We start from the raw sequence: 20,030 nt of genomic DNA on the forward strand, positions 1-20,030 counted from the left end.
CTTGTGTATAATTCCCCACTTTTGTCCACCTCCTTTTTAAAAACGTGGCATCACTTTTGCTGCTTTCCAATCTGCTGGGACTGCCACAGAGTCCAGTGAATTTTGGAAAATTACTACCAGTGCATTTGTTATTTCTCCTGGCGTCTCCTTTAGTACCCTGGGATGCATTCCATCAGGGTCAGAAGACTTTTCTGTCTTAGCTCGATTACCTCCAACAGTCCAACACTAGCTGTTCCGTAATAATGATAGTTTCCAAATCCTCGCCTATCTTTGCTAATTATTGGCAAGATATTAGTTTCATCCACTGTGATACCCCATAATTAAATGTTTCTACTCATTTTCCAAAGGACCAACATTTACTTTAGCCACTCTTTTCTCATTCAATATAAAATTTTGCTATCTGTCTTTATAGTCTATGCTAGTTTATTTTTCTCATGTTCTATCTTACGTTTCTTTATAGCTCTTCTGTGGCTTTCTGTTGACCTTTAAAGTTTTCCCAGTTCTCGTGTCAGGCTGGTTTTGGCCACTTTGCATGCCTTCTCTTTCAATTTGATCGCTTTCCTTAGATACCCATCGCAGAGTATGTCTTTTCTTACAGTCCTTCCTTTTCACTGGAGTATACCCTTGCTGAACACTTTGTAAAGTGCATTTGAAAATCTTTCACTGCTCATCAACTGTCCCACCAGAAAATCTTTGTTTCCAGTCTACTTTATCCAGGTTCTCCCTCATTCTATTGTAGTTCCCTGTGTTGAAGCACAGGACCCAGGTATTAGATTTTATCTTCACACTCTCCATATGTATTCTAAATTCAACCATACAGTGATCACTTCTTTCAAGAGGATCCCTAACTCTGAGTCATTAATTATTCCTGTCTCATTGCACAGGGCCAGATCCTGGATAGATTGCTCTCTTGTCGGTTCCATTTCGTACTGTTCAAGAAAACTATAATGGATAGACTTAATAAACTCAAGGCTACTTTGACTGAGCTGGTTCGACCAATCTACATGTAGATTAAAATCACCCATGGTAATAGCTATACTATTTTTACAGGCAATAGTTATTTCTTTGTTTATTGCCCATCCCAATGTGATGTTATTATTTGGTGGCCTGCACACTACACATGTCAATGACTTTCTTGTTAGAATTTTGAATGCATCTTTCCTGTTTCTCCTAATGTACGGCAATAACAACAACTACTTGCATTGTATGGAATCTTTCACAATGGCAAATCTCCTAAGGTGTTTCATGGATGATCAAAACTTTGGTTAAAGAGAATAATTTTAACATACATCTTAAAGGAGGATAGAGGGGATCCAAGATGGCGGCGACCCAGTAAGACTGAGTCTATAGTGCTCCTCCCAAGACTTGGGCACAGTGGGTCACCTACCCCCTACCAAGCTCACCAAATCATTTATAAATCATTTATAATACTTTAGTAACTGAATTAGTGGTGTAATATTACATTTAAGCCACTTTATCCTAAGTTAAAATGACTAAAGGGAAGGGAGCCCGCAGCTCTCAGCAAGCAGGAACCCCTCCCCCACACTCTCCAGCTGCAGCAGAGGCGTCCACAGCCGCCCCGGGGGACTTACCGACAGTAACAAGCCTTGCAGAAATGCTTTCCAAGCTTGACTCGAAGATCGATGCCTTTATCGTCGAATCCAGGAATCGTTGGGAGTCGCTGTCGGCCGCGCTGAAGAAGCACGACCGTGAAATTGAAGAAATTCAACGCCGAGTCGGAGGGGCGGAGCTAAAGGCCGCGACCTCCGAGACTACCGCTCAATCGGCCGTGGAACAGGTCCGAACTCTCGAGCAGCGAGTCCGGACCTTGGAAAATCATATTGACGACCTCGATAATCGAGGTCGCCGAAAAAATATTCGTTTGCTGGGCCTTCCCGAGCAGGAAGAGGAAGGCCAGCTTACAGCATTCCTGGAGCAGTGGCTGCCACAACTTTTAAATCTGCAAGCTGGATCAGGCCAGGTAAGGGTGGAATGGGCCTACCGGGTAGCAATACGCGGGCCTGGCTCGAACCAGCGCCCACGCCCGGTCCTGTTCCGGCTGCAGAGCTACAGGGAGAGGCAGATACTCCTAGAAGCCTCTAGAAATCTCGGAAAATACCCCCAAGCTATGATCTACAAAGGATCCAAGATCATGCTATTTCAGGACTTTTCCCCGGCTCTGGTTCGAAAGAGGAAGGCATTCGACGAGGCGAAGAAGCGTTTAAGGGACTTAAATGTACAGTACTCCTTACGCTACCCAGCGATGTTATGCTTTAACCATGAAGGATCTGTATATAACTTTGGATCACCAGAAAAGGCTAAGGAATTCTTGGACTCTCTTAGATAAACTATAGGACATAATGGATGTTGGTCTGCCTTCCCCCCCCGTTTTGGTTTATATCCCCTCCCTTTTTTTTTCTTACCTTATTGCTTAATATTATTATGGGGGGTGGGGAGAGGGATTTGATTTTCTCCCCACCCCCCCCCTGGGAGTTGTTTTCTGTTATTATTTTATGTATATATGAGGGGTGTATGTATATGCGTGTGTGTGTGTATGTATGTATATATATATATATATATATATGTATGTGTATGTATATATATGTATATATAAGTTGGGGGATTTGGTTAATGTTGGTGGGGGGAGGTGGTTACCTTATTCGATTTTACCTCTGTCTTTAGGAGCGGGGTTGTTTTTCCCTTCGTTATTTTGTATTATCATATTTAATTATTATTTGTTGAACTGGTAATTTTATAGTTATATGTTTATATATGGTATTAACATTACCAAATATACCCAGGTGTTGGTAGGGGTGGGGGTGGGGTGCTCACTGTTAACTCTAGCTTTGTATTATATTTGAATTTTCCTCACTTTATTGAGGAGTGCCTGGATCAAGGGTGGGGCATTGGTTGGGAGAGGATATGAGGGATTTTTGGAGAGGAAGTGATGCCCCCTGGGAACAAGGGGGAAAGTCTCCACTTAGATACGTTTTATATTTTTTTTATTTAGAAATAGTTTTTTACTGTATTGTTGTGGGTGTATTAAAGAGGGTTTATTTTTGTAAATTTTACATGTTCCATGCTCGGGATGTTCTGGATAGGGTTCCCCCTCCCGAGGGGTCTAGGATTGGCCCAGAGGATTATGGTTGATCAATCGGTTAAGTGGTGCACCTGGAATGTCAAAGGGAGTAATTCGCCACTTAAAAGGAAGAAAATATTATCAAATCTTAAGAAGGAAAGAGTTGATATAGCTCTCCTACAGGAGACGCATCTGTCAGATAAAGAACACTTGAAATTACGACAGGGCGGATTTGATCAGGCCGTTTTTTCTTCTTTTAGCTCAAAAAGCAGGGGAGTTGTTATTCTTGTTCGGAAGAATTTCCCTTTCAAAATCCTAAAGCAGATAAAAGACGAATCTGGACGATATATCTTGATTAAAGCTCTCATAAATGGAGAGGAATATGGGATTTTAAATTTGTACTGCCCCCCGGCACACCCCTTTAAATTTATAACAGAAGCCTTCTCAAAATTGATGGCTTTTGATGCCCGTCATATAATTATAGGGGGAGACTTTAATTGTATTATGGATCCGGAAATAGACAGGATTCCCAAGAGTACTGCAGGAGTATCTCCCAGATCTAGACAATTGATGGATCTGAACAAAGAATTAGGATTAGTAGATGTATGGAGATGTCTTCATCCACAGGGTAGAGATTTTTCTTTCTAATCTAATCCACATAAATGTCATACCAGAATTGATATGTTTTTTGCCCCCTCAATTTTTTTAAATTCCATATCATCCTGTAAAATAGGTAATATAGCAATTTCTGACCACGCTGCTGTATATATGGAAACTAAGGCGAGGAACAGTGGGACATCCCCTCGGCATTGGCGTATGGACCCCTTCTTAATGAAAGATAGTAAATTTGTAAAGTACTTCTCTCAAGAATTTAAAACTTTTTTAGAAATTAATTCAGGTACAGCTAGCAACCCGTCAATGATGTGGGAGACCATCAAAGCTTACACGCGAGGCTTGATCATCTCCTACTCAGCGACCCAGAAGAAATTAAAAGGAGAACAACAGCGTTTGCTTGAAGCCCGCTTAAAAGCGGCTGAAACAGCATACACTGATAGACCCTCTATTATTAAATTGCAAAGGATTACAGCTCTTAGGACAGCTCTAAATACTACACTTACTCAAACGGCTAAGAGGGAAATATTATTTGCATAGCAAAGATTATATGAATATGGCGACAAACCGGGTAGATACTTAGCATTTCTTGCAAAGAAAAAAAAGGCCCCTCAGACGATTATGTCTATCAAGGAAAGTACGGGTATTTTGACTCATGATCATAAAAAGATTAATGCGACCTTTAGAAAATTCTATTCTGAGTTATATAAATCACAGGATTGTGAAGATAGGGCGAAGAGGATGCAGTCATTTTTAAAAAAGTTGACTTTTCCAGACCTAACTCCGGAACAAGTATCGGTCCTAAATGCTCCTCTTACACCCCAAGAAATAGTTGATGCAATTAGGCACCTTCAAAATGGTAAGACGCCGGGCCCAGATGGCTTTCAAGCTGAATTCTATAAAGAATTTACAGAAATACTGGTTGGTCCACTTATGGACATGTATAACTATGCATATAGTCAGGGCTGTCTCCCGCCTTCGCTGAAAGAGGCAAATATCTCTCTTATCCTCAAAAAAGGAAAGGACCCAGAAGATTGTACATCATACAGACCAATATCCTTGCTAAATGTAGATTTTAAAATCCTCTCTAAAACGTTAGCACTGAGATTAGAAAGGATACTGCCACATATTATAAAGGAGGATCAGACGGGGTTTATTAAGGGCCGTAGATCATCCAATAATGTTAGAAGGGCTCTGAATATGATTCAAGCTTGTCATCAGGGAAAGATACCAGGAGTAGTGGTTTCATTAGACGCGGAAAAGGCATTTGATAGGGTCGAATGGTCATATTTGTTTTACACATTGGAGATGTTTGGTGTTGGACAGGTGTTTACCAAATGGATCTCAACATTGTATAGTGATCCCAAAGCAGTTGTGGTTACCAATGGATTAGGCTCGGATAGCTTCAGTGTGGGTAGGGGCTGCCGTCAGGGATGTCCCCTCTCGCCATTGTTATTCACGCTAATAATTGAACCACTAGCAGAAGCTATACGAGCTGATCCTAATATAGTGGCCCCAAGGATTGGTACAGGTAAACATAAAATTACCCTTTATGCAGATGATGTTCTTCTATTCCTCAGTAACCCTTTGATGTCCATACCTCGCTTAATCCAAGTTATTAATACATTTAGTGCATTCTCAGGCTATAAAATTAATTTTTCAAAATCGGAAGCTATGCCAATGGGTGGCCTTGCTGTGATACCCCGCTTAGCGGACGGTTCCCTTTTTCCCTTTCGCTGGTCCCTGGAGGGTTTCTTATATTTAGGCATTTTTATTACTCCAGTATTTGGTCAGTTGTATAAGGCTAATTTTGTGTATTTATTGGAAAGGATAAGGCAGGACCTCCAGCGATGGGGAGACCTGCCAATTTCCTGGCTGGGTAGAATAGCATTAATCAAAATGAATATCCTGCCCCGTCTCCTATATCCTATGAGAATGCTTCCGGTGATGCTGCCGAGGACAGCTTTATGTAAATTATACGGCTGGCTGAGTTCCTTTATCTGGAACCATAGGCGACCCCTCATTAAGCTGAAGAAGCTACAGCTTCCACAGGCAAGGGGTGGATTGGACTTCCCAGATTTTAGGAAATATCAATTAAGTTCCCTATTAAGTTATATAGCTGATTGGGTCTTGTCTGATCCACAATCAATCTGGTTGGACATCGAGGCTTCTCAAGTAAAATACCCACTTATTAACCTTTTATTCTCAGACAAGAGGAAAATCATTACAGATCACTGTAAAAACCCTATAATACTGAATACAATCAAGGCTTGGAATATAATGCGGCAAAATGAGGGTAATTCACATAAAACATCCCCCTATGCACCGATAGTGGGAGCATGGGGATTCCAACCGGGGTTAACAGATGCCACTTTTAAACTTTGGAGAGCCAGGGGTATCTCATGTCTTGGGGATTTATTTAAAGATGGGGTCCTGATGTCTTTCGGACAGCTGCGTCAGAAATTCGGATTACCCAATGGAGACCTCTTTCGATACTTCCAAATTCGAGATTTTATACAGAAGAAGACTACGTTATTAGATAGTCTTTATAAATCCGATAGAGAATGTAGTGTCCTACGACCAGTGGGGGTATCTTCCGTCAGTAATATTTATCATTTGCTACATGATGAAGTATCGGGAGATATGGATAATCTGCTTAAAACATGGGATCAGGATCTGGGACTAGAAATCTCCACAGAAACGTGGAATGATATCTGGGAAAATGCTAGAAGAATTACTATTTGTAACAGAACCCAGGCTATCCAGCTGAAGATACTTCATAGGGCCCATATAGCACCGGTTCGATTGGCAAAATTTAAGGCAGGAGCATCTCCAATGTGTCCTAAATGCAAAATAGAGGTGGGCACTCTTGTACATTGCTTATGGACCTGTCATAAGATCCGTGGATATTGGACTAAAGTAGCAAGTACCCTGACAGAAATTTTAGGAACGGAAATAAAAGTGGACCCCGTATTTCTCCTCTTGGGCTTTACGAACTTTCCCTCCCTGGACACGTACAGGAAGAGACTATTTTCTATTCTTTCTTTCTGTGCAAGGAAAAATATTTTGATGAACTGGGTGGCGGAGGGCCCCCCTGGACTTTCAAATTGGCACAGACTAATTATGGAATGTATTCCCCTTGACTTCCTTACAAATATGGTGCACCGAAAGACCGAATTATTTTATAAAATATGGCAGCCCTTTTTGAATTACATAAATACAGATATTTCGGCTATCCTAACAAGGGCTTTTATTTAATTGAGACTACGAACCTGGCTGGTCCGCGGCCCCTCGGGGGAGGAATCCCGCACGAATACGGGTTTTATCATATCTGATGTTAACACATCCCGAGCATGTAAGAGACTTAAATATACACCCTGGTTAGTTGTAGGTTAGATTAGTAGATAGTTGAGTTTTGTCTGTTTGTTTTTTTTTTGTTGTTTTTTTTTTGGGTTTTTTTTGTTGTTTTGTTTTGTTTTTTTTTTGTTGTCAAATTTTGGCTATTGTATATTTGAGCTAATTGTATATCAATGTTTATATCTGAGAGTTTTGTTTATTTTTGTAAACTTGTAAAAATGTTTAATTTCTAATAAAAATATCTATAAAAAAAAAGGAGGATAGAGAAGGTTAGGGAGGGTATTCCACAGACTTCTGCCCTTGACAGCACCATTCGTGGAGTGATGCAGCTGGAGTGGGATGGAAAGGGAACGTGCAAAGGAAAAATGGAGGAGCACAGGCAGTGCATAAGGTCTTAAGGACAGAGGAGGTTCCAGACTGAGTCTGTCTGTCAGAGTGTATGGCTGCCTCATGGAGTTTGAAGCTCTGCAATGGGTCCATGCATGTCATATTAGTCGAGGAGAGTATAACGGTGGCTGAGAGAACTTTTGATGAGAACTAGTCTCCTGAGGTAGTGTGGGCTGAGGTTAGAAACAGGAGAGGAGAGGTCACGCTGCTTGGAGTTTTATTTTTATAGGTCTCCGCAGAGTTCCAGGGAGGTGGAAGAGAGGATTAGCAAAATTATTCTGGATAGGAGTGAAAGTTACAGGGTGGTCATTATGGGGTCTTTAACTTCCCCAACATTGACTGGAAATGCTATAACTCAAATACGTCGGATGAACCAGTTTTTGTCCAATGTGTACAGGAGGGTTTCCTGACACAGTATGATGAAGGACCGACAAGAGGGGAGGCCACATTGGATCTGGTCCTTGGTAATAAACCAGACTAGATGTTTGATTTAGTTGTAGGTGAGCACTTTGGAGAGAGTGACCATAATTCAGTTTAGTTTAGTTTAGTGATGGAAAGGAATAAGTACATGCCACAGGTCAAGAGTTATTGATGGGGCAAGGGCAATTATAGTGCTATTAGGAAAGAATTAGATGCACAGAATGGGGTAGCAAAATGCAGGGGATGCAGACAATGGAAATGTGCAGCTGGTTTAAGGAACAGATATTGCGTGTCCTTGATAGGTATGTCCCTGTCAGGCAGGAGGAAGTGATAAGGTAAGGGAACCTTGGTTTACTGCGGAAACTGCATCTCTTGTTACGAAGAAGAAGGAGGCTTAGGTGTTGTTGAGGCAAGCTTGTTCAGATGAGGCGATGGAGAATTACAGATCAGCTAAGAAGGATTTAAAGAGAGAGTTTAAAAGAGCAAAGAGAGGACACGAGCAGTCTTTAACAAATAGAATAAAGGAGAACCCTAAAGCTTTCTATAGGTATGTGAGGAATAAAAACATGATTATGGTAGGAATAGGGCCAATCACAGACAGAATGGGAAGATGAGTGTTGACCCTGTGGAGATCGGAGAGATGGTAAATGAACATTTCTCATCGGTTTTCACTCAGGAAAAGGAGAATATTGTAGAGGAGGACAATGAGGTATGAGATATTAGACTAGAAATTATCAAGGTTAGTTACGAACAGGTGTTATCAATGCTGGAAGGAGTGAAAATAGACAAGTCCCATGGGCTGTATGGGATTTATCCGAGGATTCTCTGGGAAGCTAGGGAGAAGGTAGCATAGCCTTTGGCTTGGATATTTGAGTTGTCATTGTCTGCAGATTTGGTACCAGAGGACTGGAAGATTGTAAATGTTGTGCCCTTGTTCAAGAAGAGCAGTAGAGATGACCCAGGTCATGATAGACCAGTGAGCCTTACTTCTGTTGTAGCAAAGGTTTAGGAAAGGATTATGAGAAATAAGATTTATAATCATCTGGCAAACATCGATTTGATTTCAGATAGTCAACTTGGTTTTGTCAAGGGCAGGTCATGTCTCACAAACCTCAGTGAGCCTTTTGAGAAGATCACCAAGCTTGTAGATGAGGGTAGGGCATTTGACGTGGTATACATGGACAAAAGTAAAGTCTTTAACAAGATTCCTCATGGTAGGCTGTTGCAGAGGCATAGAATGAGGGTGATTCCGCAGTTTGGATTAGAAACTTGCTTTCTGAAAGAAGGCAGCGAGTGGTGGTTGATGGAAAATATTCAGCCTGGAGTCCAGTTACTAGTCATGTGCCACCAGGATCTGTTTTGAGACTACTGCAAGTATAGGTGAATGGATTAGGAAATTTGCAGACCACACTAAAGTCAGTGTAGAAGAATGTTACAGGTTGCAAGGGGACTTGGATAAACTGCAAAATTGGGCTGAGGAGTGGCAAATAGAGTTCAATGCAACTAAATGTGAAGTGATGCACTTTGAGAAGAATAACAGGAAGGCTGAATACTGGGTCAATGGAAATATTCTTGGTAGTGTGTGTGTGCAGAGGGATCTTTGAGTCCATGTACAAAGATCCCTGAAAGTTGCCACCCAGGTTGATAGTCCTGTTAAGAAGGAAAACGGTGTGTTAGTGGAGGAATTGAGTTCCGAAGTTGAAATACCATACTGCAACTATCCTAAACGTTGGTGCTGCCATACTTGGAATATTGTGTTCAGTTCTGGTGCCCATATTTCCGGAAGGATCTCAAAACATTGGAAAAGGTGCAGAGGAGATTTACCAGTACGTTGCCTGGTCTGGAGAGAAGGTCTTGTGAGGAAAGGCTGAGAGACTTGAAACTCTTCTCATTGGCAAGAATAAGACTAAAAGGGATTTGATAGAGACATACAAGATGATCAGAGGATAAGAAAGGTAGACAATGGAAGTATTTTTCCAAGGATAATGACGTCTGCGTGGGGGAATGGGGGTGGAACCCTGCTCATGACTCAACATCCATTCCCCCACTCCAGTTACAGGCTCCGCCCCACTCCCAGCTCCACACCCACACCAGATCCCAGCTCCCAGCCCTGCCGAGTTTTCACCATCCCTCCAGACCTTCCCCTCACTGAGGACGAACAATCAGTTCTCAGCAAAGGCCTCACCTTCATCCCCCTCCGTCCACACGTCAATGATTTTAATGCACGCTGTGACGTCGAACACTTCTTCCGCCTCCTCCAAGTTTACTTTCACAATCACGACTCCCACACACCTTCTGAGGACCCCTTCACCCACCTCCAACACACTGCATCCACCTGAACAACCCGCGCTGGCCTATTACCTGCCCTCGACCTCTTCATTTCCAACTGCCGCCGGGATATTAACCGCCTCAACCTGTCTACACCCCTCCCCCACTCCAACCTCTCACCCTCACAACGCGCAGCCCTCCAATCCCTCTGCTGCAATCCCAACCTCACCATCAAGTCAGGAGATAAAGGGGGCGCAGTAGTACTCTGGCGCACTGACCACTACACCGCTGAAGCCAAACGCCAAACACCTCTTCCTACCGCCCCCCCGACCATGACCCCACCACCACATCACCAAACCATCATCTCCCAGACCATAAAGAACCTCATAACCTCAGGAGATCTCCCACCCACAGCTTCCAACCTCATAGTCCGGGAACCCCGAACTGCCCGGTTCTACCTCCTTCCCAAGATCCACAAGCCTGACCACCCTGGCCGACCTATTGTCTCAGCATGCTCCTGCCCCACTGAACTCATCTCTACCTACCTCGACATTGTCCTATCCCCCCTAGTCCAGGAACTCCCCACATATATTTGAGACACCACCCACGCCCTCCACCTCCACCAAGACTTCCGTTTCCCCGGCCCCCAACGCCTCATCTTCACCATGGATATCCAATGCCTCTACACCCCGATCCAGCATGACCAGGGCCTCCAAGCCCTCCATTTTTTCCTCTCCAGACGTCCCCAATAGTATCGTTCCACCGACACTCTCATTCATTTGGCCGAACTGGTCCTCACCCTTAACAAGTTCTCCTTCGAATCCTCTCACTTCCTCCAGACCAAAGGGGGAGTCCTGGGAACACGTATGGACCCCAGCTATGCCTGTCTCTTTGTTGGCTACGTAGAACAGTTGATCTTCCGTAATTTCACTGGCACCACTCCCCACTTCTTCCTCCGCTACATTGATGACTGCATTGGCGCCACCTCGTGCTCCTGCGAGGAGGTTGAGCAATTCATCAACTTCACCAACACATTCCACCCTGACCTTAAATTTACCTGGACCATCTCTGACACCTCCGTCCCCTTCCTGGACCTCTCCATCTCCATTAATGACGACCGACTTGACACTGACATTTTTAACAAACCCACCGACTCCCACAGCTACCTGGATGACACCTCTTCCCACCCTACCTCTTGCAAAAATGCCATCCCGTATTCCCAATTCCTCCGCCTCCGCCGGATCTGCTCCCAGGAGGACCAGTTCCACCACAGAACACACCAGATGGCCTCCTTCTTTAGAGACCATAATTTCCCTCCCACGTGGTTAAAGATGCCGCCCAACGCATCTCGTCAACATCCCGCACCTCCGCCTTCAGACCCCACGCCTCCAACCGTAACAAGGACAGAATGCCCCTGTTGCTCACCTTCCACCGCACCAACCTTCGCATAAACCAAATCATCCGCCAACATTTCCGCCACGTCCAAACAGACCCCCACCAGGGATATATTTCCCTCCCCAACCCTTTCCGCCTTCCGCAAAGATCGTTCCCTCCGTGACTACCTGGTCAGGTCCACGCCCCCCTACAACCCACTCTCCCATCCTGGCACTTTCCCCTGCCACCGCAGGAACTGTAAAACCTGCGCCCACACCTCTTCCCTCACCTCTATCCAAGGCCCTAAAGGAGCCTTCCACATCATCAAAGTTTTACTTGCACATCTTTCTAATATCATTTATTGTATACGTTGCTCCCGATGTGGTCTCCTCTACATTGGGGAGACTGGGTGCCTCCTAGCAGACCGCTTTAGGGAACATCTCTGGGACACCCGCACCAATCAACCACACCGCCTCGTGGCCCAACATTTCAACTCCCCCTCCCACTCTGCCGAGGACATGGAGGTCCTGGGCCTCCTTCACCGCCGCTCCCTCACCACCAGACGCCTGGAGGAAGAACGCCTCATCTTCCGCCTTGGAACACTTCAACCCCAGAGCATCAATGTGGACTTCAACAGCTTCCTCATTTCCCCTTCCCCCATCTCATCCTAGTTTCAAACTTCCAGCTTAGCACTGTCCCCATGACTTGTCCGGACTTGTCCGACCTGCCGAGCTTCTATTCCACCTATCCACTCCACCCTCTCCTCCCTGATCTATCAGCTTCATCTCCTCCCCCACTCACCCATTGTACTCTATGCTACTCTCTCCCCACCCCCGCCTTCCCCTCGCTTATCTCTTCACGCTTCAGGCTCACTGCCTTTATTCCTGATGAAGGGCTTTTGCCCGAAACGTCGATTTCGAAGCTCCTTGGATGCTGCCTGAACTGCTGTGCTCTTCGAGCACCACTAATCCAGAAAGGCATATCAGTCACATGGGCGATTGCCATTACATAGTTTAAAGCTGGTAATTATGAATTTACAAAGCTTGATGAATGCCAATGTCCTCTGATAATGTGTGATGGATTACAGAAACTGAGTATCGTATTGTCCATGATTATGTGTTGACGGGAAGAGATTAAGGCAGAAGGATTCTTCTTTCAGTAAATGGGGGATTCACTTACCTATGCTAATGTGGAGGGGAAGTGAGACAATGGGAGCAGGAGGCAGTTTAACAGGGTTGTGCCCAGGGCTCTCAGTTTTGTCTGGAAAGGGCAAATTGCTCTGTCTGGGGTTATGGTGGAATCCACATGTGTGGCTCCAAGAGGTTCTATTTCGAAGATACGGTCTGCCTCACCCCTACTGAGGTGTTCAGTCTGTATTGGAAGAGTACAGGCCTTGTACTCTTACAATACGGCAAGAAGACCTTTGGCAGGAGAATGTTTAACCCTTGAGTCGCCAATGCATCCTGAAAGAGAAGCAAAGTATGGAATAGGTCCCTCGGTGGTATTTTAACTTCCTCATCCTGACCAGGAATCTGTTGACCACAATTGGATGCAATGATTGACTGTGATCGAACTAGAACTTTGTCAACGGTCAGCATCCTTTCCATGAGTATGTTATCATTCCCTCTATTAATGAAGCCCAGCATCCTGTACGTTTACTCAAAACACTTTACGTTCTCTCTCCTTTAAAGATTTGTACACATTGTCCCGCATTCCTGCTGTCCTGCTCTCTATGTCTGTGCCATTCAAATATATATTGTCTTTATACATTGCTTCTCTCAAAATGCATCAACTTACTGTGTGTTCTAAAGAAGAGACATATTGTACTCAAAATATTCTCTCTCGCTCCACACATTCTCCCCCCTGGAAAACAGAACAGTACAGCACCGGAATAATCGGCCCATCATGTCTGTGCTGACCATGATGCTATTCCAATCTGATTTCATCTGCCTGGATATGATCCATATCCCTGCCAACCCAGGCCTGCTTATCTGTCTGTCCAAATGCCTATTAAACATTGTGATTGTTTCTGCTTTTACCATCTGTCAGGCAAGTACATTCTAGTCACTGACCACCTCCTGCATAAGAAACTTGTCTGACACAACTCCCTTTTAACTAGCACAGATGTTGTTGAAAATGCTCAGTAGGTCATGCAGCATCTGTGAAGAATAATCAGTTAATGTTTCAGGTCCGGTCCCCCTTCCTCAGAAATGTTAACTAATTTCTCTTCACAGATGCTGCTAGAACTGCTGAGCTTTTTCACAAACTTCTGTTTTTCTGTTTTTCTTTGTGGTTTACAACACCTGCTGTTCTTTCGGTTTTCATTCCCTTTAAACTTGCCCCCTCTCCCCTTAAATCTATGGCCTGTGGAATTGGTAATTTCCACTTGGAAAAAGATTCAGATTATTCACTTTGTCTGTGCCTCTCGGATCACTCAACAGCCACCTCTCCCAATCCAGGCAACATCCTGTTAAACCCATTTCCAACCTCTCCAAAGCCTCCACATCCTCCTTATGCGGTGATCAAAACGGCTCACAATACCACAAAGATGGCCTAATGACAGTTTTATATTCAGTCCCCTGACAGAAGAAGGCAAGCCTGCCATCCACCTCCTTCACCACATTCAGGGAGCTGTGAACTTGCACCTCTGTATATCAATGCTGCTCAGGGCACTTCCTTTTAGTGTATACATTCCTCTTACAATGAGCCGCCCAAAACGCATCACGTCACACTTGTCTGAATTAAAATCTATCTGCAATTTCTCTGCATAACATTCCAACTGATCGCATCCTTGATGTTTCCTTTGACAACATTCTTCACGATTCACAACTTCTTCACTTTGTGCCATCTACAAACTTGCTAATTAAATCGTTTACATTTTCAGGCGAATCATTTATATGTATTACAAACAACAGATGTCCCAGCTCTGACCCTTGTGGAACAGAGGCACTGGTCACAGACCTCCAGCCGGCAACATACCCCAGCACAACTGTTGCGGGGAGAAGTATCAAAGAGGAGCCTTGAGTTCTGTGCTGAGCAGCATGACCAATGTTTATTCAGAGCTCCTTACTAATGCATGATGGAAGAGTTCCCTTTCTGGAATTCTGTGGCTCCCCCAGCCAAGTCCAGCATTTTGATGTGTTTCTTTCATACATTCCACTAATATTTCTCCCCTGACCCGATCTCCTGGGTTCGGGATGTCAGCTCGGATGTTTATGAGCTCCCTTTCCCAGTCTCTGATTCTCCGTCCGTCTGCAACTTCCCCTCTCAGCTCATGCAGTTGCTTTGTCAGTTCTTTCACAAATTGTTTCACCCTATCCTTGCCATTGTACATCTCCTCCCCTCCCATTACCATACCCTCTGGCAGCTGCATAGTCCATCCGGTCACTAATTCAAAGGGGGATTGCTCAGTTCCCTTTGCTGGGGTTGACGTCAGTTTCATTAGGATTGTGGGGAGTACACTAACCCATCCCTGCCTGTCTCTGTCAGGGCCTTAGTCAGACTAGTTTTCAGTGTCTGCTTCATTCCTTCTACTGTCCCTGAGCTCTGGGGGTGGTATGTGAGATGGGATTTCTGCTCAGTACCAAACAGGCCACAGAGCTGCTTAACTTTGTTTCCTGGAACATGTGTCCCTTGGTCAGAATCGGCAGGGGAATGCTCCCGCCCACTGAGTAAACCTGTTTATTAAGACCCAGCAGGATCTCCTTCCCTGGGATTGGGATGGGGAGTACGTAAAATCCATCTGTAATTGTTCTCGTGGGCCCCTGGGTCCCTGTGGCTTCCTGCATTTTATCCTGATTGTTTTCCCTGGCTCACACTGTGTACAGACTACACCCCTTCGACAAAACCTTCTTGTTCCAGAACACCCCTGTAGTTGATCATCCGATATTGCATTTTATCCTGCTCAATATGGACCAGCCCATGATATGTTTTTCATAATGTTTGTCTTATACAGTGGCACTGCTGGATCATCCAGACTCTGTCTTGTCCTATTACTGCCCCACCCTTTTCCCATTCCTGTTTCTCCTGCTGTGGGACTGTTTCTGGGAATGTCTTTAAACTTTCCTTTCTTGCTTCTGTAGCTGCTGCCACTGCATCCTCCTCAAATGTCTGCACCGTTTCAGTAAGTATGCTCACCCATGCTCACTACCCCGTTGGTGTGGGCTTTCTACTTTCCTGTGAGGTCTAATCTTCATTATTGCTGCTTCACTGGGAAAGTTAGCTGCTTCCACTAACTCTCTGACCTGTTCTTCATGCTCAATGTGGCCCCCAGACAGGGTGATGTACCTTCACCGAGCCCAGTCCTGAACTATACCAAAGGCATGCTGACTGTGTGCATTTTGCCTCCCTCACCCCTGGTTAATGTCCGCGCTTCTGCCAGGGCTCGTGATGGTTCTCTATTTCTGGATATTTCCTCACAAAATTCCCACAATAATTAAACAATCCTAAAGTTTGCCTGATCCCTTTACAGTGTGCGGGTGGATAGTTTTATAATCATAGTTTTTGTTCCCGCTGGGACTATCCCCTCTCCCTTCCTGATTTGATCTCCCCAATATGATGTCCCAGTTCCATCTCTCCCTACCTTCCCAGTTGCACTCTCTGTGCATTAATTTTAAGCCTGGCCTGGCTAACCTGATTCAATACTCTGTATAATATCTGGATATGTTCTTTGTCACTGTTTGAGGTGATGACGTGTTGGTAAGATCAGTGTGACTAAATCCATCAAACACACATCGGTGGGATATACTGGAATATTGCAGGATCCCTGAGGTAATAGTATCCTGGTCGCCTGTTCTCCTCAGTCAGTAAACACCACTTTCATCTGCCATTCAATGTCCACAGGTATGGACCCAGACTATTTCCAGCTTCTGTCAATCTGTCACTCTCACAATTATTGCCCCCTCATCCCCAGTTGTGTTGAGATCCTGTTTGTGTGGGGAGTGAGAGGGCCGTCGATCTCTACTGGGTCGATAGATAACAACCCACTTTCCTGTTTGAGTTACGCACACTGCTGAGTTCGTCCGAGCTATAACCCACCAGATTCTCTGATTGTCCCAGTCTCCCTGCAATGTAGCTACTCCGGAGAGGTTGCCTCTCCTTTTCTTTCTGACCCAGTCCTGGCCAGAGCATCCCCATGTTTAAATTCGGGTGTTGATGTCAATAGTTGCCATTTTAGAATAAATAGGAGCAACTCCCAGAAGGTCCCTTCTTGAGTTTCACACCTCCATATCTGAATACGTTTTGTCATACTCCCAGTCTACATCGGGGCAGGTTTGCTTCATCCAGCTTCCTAGGTTCCCTCTCCGACTGCTGTCATTTTAGTGATTGAAGGAGAGAGGGGTAAATGCTTATCGGTAACTGACAAAGATGCTCCGGTGTTTGCATCATGCAGTTTTGGCCCTTCAACAGCGCGTCAATGAATATTCATGGGCTATGCATATACTTAGATGAACACAGGCCACTCACAATATGAACACCTATCTCCATCTCTGTGCCTACGTTCCTTGTCTATGTGCCCTTTCCTGCTTCCCTTGTAACATTGTGGGTCTGATTACCCTCCCTGTACTGCAGCTATTCCCCTGTGTTTCTGCATTTGCCTCAGCTCTCATGACGCAATTCAGAGTGTGGTTAGAATTATCTCCCACTGGGAATCCCATGTTTATAATTACAGTTAAATAGAATCCCATGTCATCTTTTAAATACATCAAACCTATTTCATCATTACAGGTTGGGGTTTGGTAATCCCCCGTGGTCCCCACACACCTCAGGCTTCCTCTCTGTATAATCCTCGATATTATCCTTGGGCCCCTGAGTCACCAAGGTTATTTTAGCCCATTCAGCCTGTCCCGTCCCCAGTGTGTCCCTGCAATATCTGTTAATGCCTGGAGACACTGATCGGCTGTACTCTGGGAGGAACCGGCTTGTACCCCATCCTCTCATTGCAGGGACAATTTCTGTTGTACACTTCAGGGCATCTTGGCCCGAGGGAGGGCCCATACATCATCTTCAGTGAGACTGTGTACCTCTACTAATTCATCCATATTGTCCCAATAAGGCCCATTATTACTATTTCTCTGGCTGGGTGTTCATTCACCAACATCTGTCTTTCAGCGGGTGAACGGTTCAGGTTTAGTTTCTGTCAGTTCCCTTTGTTGCCCCCCCCCCCGCCTCCTGTCTGTCCAAGTTTGAGCTTTGATGCCCAGCAATGCTATAGACATGGCCTTCTGGGCCTTACAGGGCGGTGGGTCATCCCACCCATTGCCGTCCCTCTGTCCATACGTAGGCGCTTTGTCATCTAACCCGTTCCTGCCAGTGTCACCATCCTCACTGCTTTCTGAGGAGAGAGAGAGACTAGGTACCTCCCCCACTGTAACTACCACCTGGCCCTTTGGAGTTAAGGCTTCATATCTGAGAGCTACCACCTTCACTTGTTCCTGTTTCTCATAATAATGTAATATATTCCATCATTCCTTGAATAAAACAGAACAAAATGTGAATTTGTTTTGACTTGAAATTTTAATAATTTGACATTCACTTCACTTATCTATAGAGGTGAAAATTGTACTGTGATTATTTAAGTGAATTTAACGTGATCATACAATGAAAATAACTCTGATAATCAACGACAATGAATGAACTGAATAATATGTGATTATTTGTATCAGTTCTTGCATTGAAAATTCGATTTTATTTTAAAGCTTGTCACCCATTACGTCATGCATTGTTATTAGGGAATAAAGTAATGGAAGGATATCAGAGAAAATAAATAGACTTTAATTTTAGCTTCACTACAATAATGAACCAATACAATCTTTGGACATACGGTTAAACTACATAACAAAGTATCCAGTGTCATTATTGACATGAAAACTATTTTAGTTTGCAAGTTGTTTTGCTCTAAGTATAATTGGAAATGAATTGTGATTTGGAATTCACCATTTAAAATATATTTTGAAGAGAATAATCAGATGCATTTTTTGGAGGAAATTAGGAATGGAAATAAATATATATTCATTGATATTAATAGTTTTAAAATGTTTAGAAGTTGACTGGGATTATTTGATTGAGAGAGGCTGCATGATTATAAAGAGCAATTCGCCTTTTTCATTGCATTGTTGGTTTCACTACAATCTGTTGTGGTCTGAGCTCTTGTTGTGTGCAGTGGACTGTCACTAATAGCTTAATTAAGCTGCGAGTCCCTGATCAGGTTTCCTTTGTCTGTAAGTCAGTCTGTAACTGAGGTGAGCAACACACCTCCTTTTGTGAGGGGAAACAGATTCTCTTCAAAGGAAATAAGTGGCAGATCACTCTGAGAATGGGTTCTAGCACACACCATAGGCAAGGAAGGGTTTTTTTCCTAAAGATTTCCAATCTCTATCTACAAATCTGATTTGTCAGTTTGTGGAGGATTCAGCCCCTTTGTTCAGAGCTGTTTTATACAAGCAGTTGGTTCATTATGTCTTTGCCAAGAATGTTGTTTACTTTTCCCTTTTACTGTGATTCTGCAGGTTAGAATATTCTGTGAGTCAATAATGGTCAATAACTGAACATTGAATGGTTTTGTTCCTAACAGAGCAGTGGCCTTGTTTTCAGCTAATTATTCACTTTCCATTTCCTGGTTGTGTTGAATGTTCCAGAACCAGACTCTGAGCAATGTTTCCATTCACTTGTGTTGGCTTCACTGACAGCCACATGGTCAGTCAGTTTCAGGAGTTTGAATTCAATAATCATCTAGAATTATGAGTAAATTGATGAAATTATTCTCGATTGTCAGGAAAAACCCATCTCGGTCACTGATGTCCTTTAGGGAAGGAAGCTGCCATCCTTACCTGATCTAGTCTCCATGTGACCCCTGACCCACAGCAATGTGGTTGACTCTTACCTGCCCTCTGGGTAATAAATGCTGCCCATAGCCAGTGGCACCTACATCCAGTGAACGAATTTTCAACAAAGCTCTTAGTCCTGGGTCATGTGAGAAAGAAGCAGGAGGTGACCATTCAGCCCCTCAAGTCCAATCTATCATTCAATAAGGCCAGGCCTGGTCTGTTAGTGATTTGTGTTCCATCTTCCCCCAACTTCCCTTAGCAAGAATCTATCAACCTGTGTCTTAAAAATATTCATTGAGCACACCTTCTGGGGCAGAGAGTTCCAAAGTTGCACAGCCCTCTGTGAGGAAATAAACCTCCTCATCTCTGTCCTGAAAGGGTGAATTAAATTTTAAAGCAGTTCTCTCCAGTTCACGTATGACCCACAAGAGGAAACATCCTTTCCACGTCCTCCTTACCAAACCATTCAGGATCTTAGACACTTCAGTCATGTCATCCCTCACTCTCACAAACTCCGGCTGAAACAAATCCAGCCTGTCCAACCGATCCACATTTTATTACTGTCACGCCGTGTTGAAATGTTGTGTTGTGTTTATTATGCAGTGATTGTGTTGTTCCACTCTGTGGCGTCTAAGAGTCAACGTGAGCCATACTAGCTTTCCTGTCTCACTGTATTACATATATCTTACATCACTGTGGTGATCCCA

This window comes from Chiloscyllium plagiosum, unplaced genomic scaffold (genome assembly GCF_037043375.1).
Source record: "Chiloscyllium plagiosum isolate Xiang-an unplaced genomic scaffold, Cpla_swu_hap1 HiC_scaffold_18, whole genome shotgun sequence".
Classification (NCBI taxonomy): Eukaryota; Metazoa; Chordata; class Chondrichthyes; order Orectolobiformes; family Hemiscylliidae; genus Chiloscyllium; species Chiloscyllium plagiosum.